General features: G+C 27.5%; 1 long non-coding RNA gene across 2 annotated transcripts; it reads left to right on the top strand.

Annotated features, from left to right (window-relative positions):
* Positions 1-394: 394 nt before the first annotated feature.
* Positions 395-3140, top strand: LOC108484688 (uncharacterized). Of its 2 annotated transcripts, XR_001871293.2 has the most exons (4): positions 395-826; positions 1380-1548; positions 2067-2176; positions 2666-3140. It is a non-coding gene; the product is annotated as an uncharacterized LOC108484688 (long non-coding RNA). The 2 variants fall into 2 exon arrangements; XR_001871292.2 differs by having other exon boundaries at positions 407-1548.
* The last annotated feature ends 4191 nt before the right edge of the window (positions 3141-7331 follow it).

Raw genomic sequence — 7331 nt, forward strand, 5'->3', positions numbered from 1 at the left:
AGATAAATATAAATTATTATTTTTTAAAAATAAAATATCAAAATGAGATAAATCCCAAAAGCATACATGAACAATGGTTTAATGTGCAATTGTATATATGAAATTTAATTTGATTCAGTTCTTGTAAATTATTAACACAATTATTGATATAACATCATTTTATATTTATATATTACATATATAAATATTTATATTTATTCAATATAAAAATAAAATATATTTATTTTTAAAATATGTATAATTAAATCAAAATTAAAATTTTAAGTATACATTTAAGTCATGATTAAAATTTCATATTGAAAAAGAAATCCTTTCAACAATACTAGACCACGCCATACTCATCTATCAACTTAATTTCTAAAAGAGTTGATCATGGTAAATTTTAATTTTCAATATTTATATTTTTTCATCAATTTGAATTCTTATTTTTTTGCACTCCCCAAAAAAATAATTCACACTTTTTCCCCGCCATTTATTTTATCTCTTTTCAATTTCTTTTTCCTTTCTTCTCAAATCTGTTCTCTTTTTTCTTAGGGCTCAAAACTTCTTCTGTACTTGGTTTTTTCAAATGAAACCCTAATTCCTTTTAAATTACCCTTAGATTCCTACAATATTTACTAAAAGAACCACTCATTTTCAACTCTCCGAACAAAAATGGAGGTAGTTAATAGAGAGAGTGTGCTTTTCATGTGGGGATATTTACCTGGACCGTTACCGCAACGAGCTCCGCTTGTATCGCCGGTTCTTGTGCCGATTCCGGATTCCATTGACCATTCTTGGACCGACGTATGCGGTGGCGGTTGTGGATTCGCCATGGCCATTTCTGGTTGTTTTTCCTATCTCTCTTTTTCTCGTTGGCTTTCCTCCCCTTCTTTCCCTGATTTTAAATTTTATTTCTTATAAAAATATTTAAATTTTTGGTAATGTAATTGCGGCTTTTGGGGTGGTTGTTAGATTTTGTACATTTTGATCTGTCTGGTTGGCTAGAAAATGTAAAAGGACTGGGCGTTATAATTCGATTTTTTCGTTGTTTTCATTTTTGTTTTGTCATGAAGTCAACTCACTTGTCTCAAATTAGCTATGTTGAGTTCCTTCCTGCTCTTTTTATATACTGGTTTTGAACTACAGGTTTTCTCTCTCTGTCTCCGTTCTCTATAGTTTAAAAAGATTTCAACTTGTTAATAAATTGTTAACAGATGATTAGAGCTGTGAACCGAATTTCAATTTAATATATTTAGTTTTAAAAAACTTTCATTTTTCTTGTATTTGGCATATAAGATAATTTTTTTTATGCAATAACTTCCGTGAAGCTAACATTATATTCTACTAATGGTGGTTTTTTATGCAAACCACACACCATCCAATCCGAGGTGGCGCAGTGCTTGCCGCTTCCTTCGTTGCCTGTTTTCTGTGGTGCTTCGAATCTGGAGCTCCGGCTGTTTGACGACCCAGCTGTTGGAGCTTCCAGGTCTTTGAACCGACAGCAAATTAATAAGCTCAGGCTAGTCGAATTGCTGATCTGCTTCGCGAAACTGACGTTTCATATCTGTAAGTGTTCAAAATTCTAGTGAATTTGAAATTTTAGCTCAAATTTTTAATGTTTTCTCAATGCAGTGAAATCTAAAAGAAAATATTTGGACTTCTAAGTCTTTGATATTGTTATTGATTATATAAGCTTTATCTCTTCTTCTTTTTTTGAATAATTTGAATTTATTGGTTAAAGCTCCCACATAGTTGCTATTTGATTGAATTGCTGTTCGGCGTTTGCTATTTTCTATATTTTCTTTTCGAAGTTGTTAAAAGGTAAAATTATACTCATTTGAAAGAACGATTTAGAGCATACATAATTCTATCATTTATGAAAAAGATGAAAGTAAAATTATGCGTTTTATGTTAAATAACTGTAATTTTGATTTTTCAAATTTTTTTTTATTTTTTTCCCATAAACAAAAGCCAAATATAAGAAAAGTAACAAACAATGGAATATTAAATGATTAATTATGGATTTGAGGTGCCAGTCTTAGGTGTAAGCAAGTGATTATATTTCTTTCTTCTTTTTTGTCCAGGAATCTTAGGGATGAGGCAGATTCAGTTTCGCATGACCATTTGGAGCCCTTGGAACTTCATGCACAAGTTCTCCAATACAACCCTGCAGCATTTGTGTATGTTACTCCTGGTAAACAAAGTATTCTCGTTTTCAGAATTTTATGTAGAGTACTTGTTCTATTCTAAGCTTTTATCTTCTTTATGTTCCATCCTTTTCTCCATCTTGCAAACTTTTATATTTTCTGTTTCTCTCTCTCCTCAGCTTCCTCCTCTTCTCTTAGGATATCAGTGTAATTTCCCTTTTGAAGCTTTCAAACCACCTGAAACTTCTCTAATTGTTATATTAGAATGCAATGGTAACGCACATGTGATACCAAGATTCATAGTAATAAACCATTACGATGAAGTATTCATTGTGTTTGCAATTATGATAAAGAAATATCTATTATAGAAGATACAGTAAAAATGAAATTAAGTGTTGTTTGTGTAGAATTGAGTGCAAGAACCTTAAACACTCAGTCCTTTGTTTTTTTTTTATTTTTTTATTCTCAGTCCTTTTGATCTTAAAAGAGAATACAAAACCAGACAAAGTTTTAAGTTTTTGATCCGGTTTGTGCAGGATTGGTCATTACACAATCCCTAAAGAGATGAATGAGGTCTGCAATTGGCTTACAGCTAGGTTGGGGCTCGAGCGATAAGACTAAATATAGCCAAGAGTCGGGAAGCGATAAAGGTGAAAAGAGAGAAAACTGCATATGTTACAAGTAGGTAGTAAACAAAATGGATTGTTAGGTTATATGGTATACTTGGATCTGGATATATTTCACTACTTGGGGCTACCTTTGTAGAAATAAGAGATCAACAGAGTTTCTTGGAATTGAAGTTGCAGTTTCAAACTGTATTAGCTTTTTTGTAGTACAACATCAATATCAATGTCCATCGTCTTAGGTATTTTTTTATTTGTTTACTTTTGTACATTGAATTGAATGTTAGTGGTATACATTTCAGCTAAATGTAACATTTATTTTGATTGTTAGATCGATTTTTGTAATGAATATTCAATCATTATTTTAATTTTAATTTTATATTTTATATTTTTTAGTTGTATTTAAAGCACAATTCCTATCATTATTCACTATAAATATTTATAAAAATATATTAATATTGAAATAATAAAAATAGAAAAAAATTACATTATACATGTCTATCTACATCTTTTTAAGGTTACCTTAGATGGGTTTATCCCAACCTTTTGATTTATCCCAACCTTTTTAAGGTTGCTTTAAACGGGTCTATTTCAACTTTTTTTTAAAAGTTATTTTAGATAATGTTTATCCCAACTTTTTTAAAGTTGCTTTAGACGAGTCTATTCCAACCTTTTTAAAAGTTGTCTTAGATAAGGTATATCCCAACTTTTTTAAAGTTGTATTAAATGGCTTTATCTCAACTTTTTTAAAGGTTGCCTTAGACAAGGTCTATACTAACCTTTTTAGGGTTGTTTTAGACGAGTTTATCTTAACTTTTTTTAAGGGTTGCCTTAAATAAAGTCTATCTCAAACCTTTTTAAGGTTACCTTAAACAAGTCTATCCTAACCTTTTTTAAGGGTTACTTTAGACAATGTCTATCTCAACCTTTTTAAGGTTATCTTAAATGAGTCTATCCCAACCTTTTTTAAGGGTTGCTTTAAATTGGTCTATCCCAACCTTTTTCAAAGGTTGGCTTTGACTAGGTCTATCCCAACCTTTTTTGAAGGTCGACATTGACTAGGCCTTTCACAACCCTTCAATAAGGGTCGTCTTATGTTGACTTATGCAAACGCTTTTTCAAAAGCGTCGCGGAGCCTATGCCAACTGTACTATAGACAACCTTTCTGGAAGCATCGCGAAACCTATGCTAACCTTTTCTGCGTCGTCTTAGGTAAAAAAAAGTGTTGTGGTAGGGTTGTTTTGTTGTAGTGACTTAACAACTTTTCTCAAATTGGTCTGTAAACTCGGATTCTATTAAAGTATGATAATATAATATTCTAAAATTATGTCACATCATCACCTCAAACATTCTTTAAAAATTTAAAAATTGTAGTTTCTTTTTATATATATTTTTGTATTCTTTAGATTCTATATGATTTTTTCTTAAAAGTTTCATGTCACTTTAAAAGAATCCATATTCAAAGATTAAATTAAGAAAATTTGTCATATGTCGAAATTAAGATGAAAAAATTTTAAAACCAAATTTAAAAACTTAATAGATTTAAAAACTAAATGTTGCTATATCACTTATTTTTTTAATATATTATTTGAAGGGATAAGAATCAAATCATGACTTCTAATTAGTACCATAATAATAAAATGTATTAGCAAACCACTCACTGTTTGTACTTTTAAGGCTGAAAATTTTCCCACAAGATTTGATTAAATAATGCATTTAATTGATACCTTAATCATAAACCCAATTGACTTAACCAACAACTCAATTTAAAATGATAAACCCAACACTTGACAGTTCCCACTATAGAAATTTGGTGAGCACCTCCAAAAAGGAACATGAAATATATATTTACAAGCAAACTTGGTATCGGTGGAAAATTTCGAATACATGAAGGGAGCACAAATAACAATTCAAACCAAAAAAAAAATGAAAATAATAGTACAACACTATATAGTGTGTATCAAGCTACTATTTTTTAATGTTCTATTCGTCTCCACCTATACTTGATGTACAAATGAATTTTAAGCAAATTAACTTCGAAGATACAATAAAACTCGATGACTATTTATGTTTTGCACCGACGAAAGTAGTCCACTAAACACTAAGCAAAGTATAACAAGAAAATCAATTTAGATAGAATAATAAAATAATAGTAGAAGATGAAGGAATGATAGATGTAACTTTTGAGAATTTTGGTATAAATCTAACTACTATTTATAGGAGTTCTTATTTCTCTTCATAAAGATATAACTTTCAATAAGTGTCTTTTTGAATAATTACTCTTTAAAAGAGACATAATTATTCAACTAATATCTCATAATTATTTAAGTAATATTACTTGTATAGTTATAATACTTTGTCAAAATTAAATGATATAACTCTTGATTATTACACCCTTTTATTTATAATTATTGTAACACTATAAATATTTAAAAATGTAACCGGAAAAAACCATATCTATACAAAGTTATCCCATTCATTGAGAAGCCACAATTAAACTTTTAAAGGCTTCAATTTTATGAAAACTATGTCATGGAATTTTTTGTAAAATAGGGTAATTAAGTCAAGTTATTGCAAGAGTAAAAAGAAAAAAACTAATGTAGAAAAGAGATTATGAATTATTTAATTATTTATATATTAAAAAGTCTATAAACTATAATAATTTATTCATATAAGTCCTTATGGTTCCTAAAAAAAGTTTTCTTTTTAACTTATATAAACTCTTATTCTTTAATACATGTTCATAAAAGTACTTTTGTTTTAATTAGATGACAATTTTTATGATAAAATTTAAATTGGCAAAAAGAATATATGTAAGTTATTTGTTTACTTAGACAAACAAGTAAACATTACTAAGTAAAAAAATTACCCTTTTATTTATTATAAATCTCTTAATGAGATTCGATATAAAATCTACTATCAAATGTAGCATATTAAAATTATTAAAATTTTAATAATTTTAATATGATACGTAGTATTCATATTAAATCTTTCACAATCAAAAGATTTAAAAAAACAAATAATTTATATGTAATTTTGTTAATTTAAATTCTATATCATAAAAAATAACAATAATTAAAGCTAATGTCTTTTATATGTATGTACTAAAAGAATGGGCTTATTTAAGGTAAAAAAAATTATAGAGTTTATTTAAATAATATATTATAATTTAATCACTTTTTTTAATATTTAAGTGCTATTTATTTCTTAAAAAATAATATTAATAATTATGAAAAATAAGATAAATTAAGAAATTTCATGAAAATAAGGTAAAATAATTAAAAACATGACATAGCATGAAAACAATATAAATACATAAATATGTCGAAATTTACATATAAAATATATGAAGATGAAAAGAAAAGCACAAACACAATATGAATATATGATTTTTCTTTGAATTCATCACTACTAAATCATACAAATGTGAAATAAATTTAGACATAACAATAAACATGAACATAATTATTCTCTAAATAGAGTACTATGATAGCCTATACAAAATACAACATAAAAAAAAAAACGTACATGAATGCATGCACATGACAAAATTCACATTTTCCATACCATGTATCTTCTTGTTAGTCGTATTGAATATATATTATATTTAATATGTTAATATTTTTACATATATTTTAACAAATTTATTCAACATACATTATTTTTGCGTATTATTTTATATAAAATATCTAAATTATTTTATTTATTCTATTCTTTTAAGTTGATTACAAATATGATAGCATCTGCCATTTGTGTAGTTAAAAGACAAAGGAAATCTCCCACTAACTCTTAAAGGGAAAAAAAATGATAATTCCTTTTCAGTGATGATATTTACATAAGATTTTAGGCGTCACTCAACCACACGTCATGTTTGCTTATTTCATGTAAGGGTTTATGGAAAAACAAAGTTAAATCTTTTAACAATGACTTGGACTTTTTGATAATTGTATTTGAGAATCAAAACATATTACTGTTTTGACTTGTTATAAAGTAGTTATGCATCTAAAAACTTGTTCAATCTTAACTCTTCAAATGTTAACAACATGCAATATTAGGGGTTTGAGGCTAAATATTTTTAGATTAATTGATTTAAATTGAATTATTAATTTTTAGGAGACGTTAACCAATAATTAAATTAAATTATTAATGTTTAAAAGAGACTAAAAGAAAAAGTATAGCATTTAACTAAAGGTGTGGTGTGGTGTGATATGTAAAATTATTTAAGGGTGAGTTTGGATAAGCGGTACGATATAATGCGATACGTTTAATTTACTTTTTGTCTCACGCTATATCATCTAATCTCATCGCCACTTTTATTTTTATACTAATCGCAAATAAATGTACTGTCTATTTAAACTTATCCTAAATATCAAACTCGAAATTAATATATTAATTCTTTTACGGCACATTGATGGAAAAAGAAAAAGAAAATTAATTAGTGTGAGACATCATGATATAAGAACCATTAGTTTCCAATCTTAAGGACGTGAAATGCAAAGCATGGGTTCGTGTTTACCACCCAAAACATAGTCAACAAAACACACACAAGTGGTTGAGTCCATAAGTTGCTACAAAATTT

This window comes from Gossypium arboreum, chromosome 6 (genome assembly GCF_025698485.1).
Source record: "Gossypium arboreum isolate Shixiya-1 chromosome 6, ASM2569848v2, whole genome shotgun sequence".
Classification (NCBI taxonomy): domain Eukaryota; kingdom Viridiplantae; phylum Streptophyta; class Magnoliopsida; order Malvales; family Malvaceae; genus Gossypium; species Gossypium arboreum.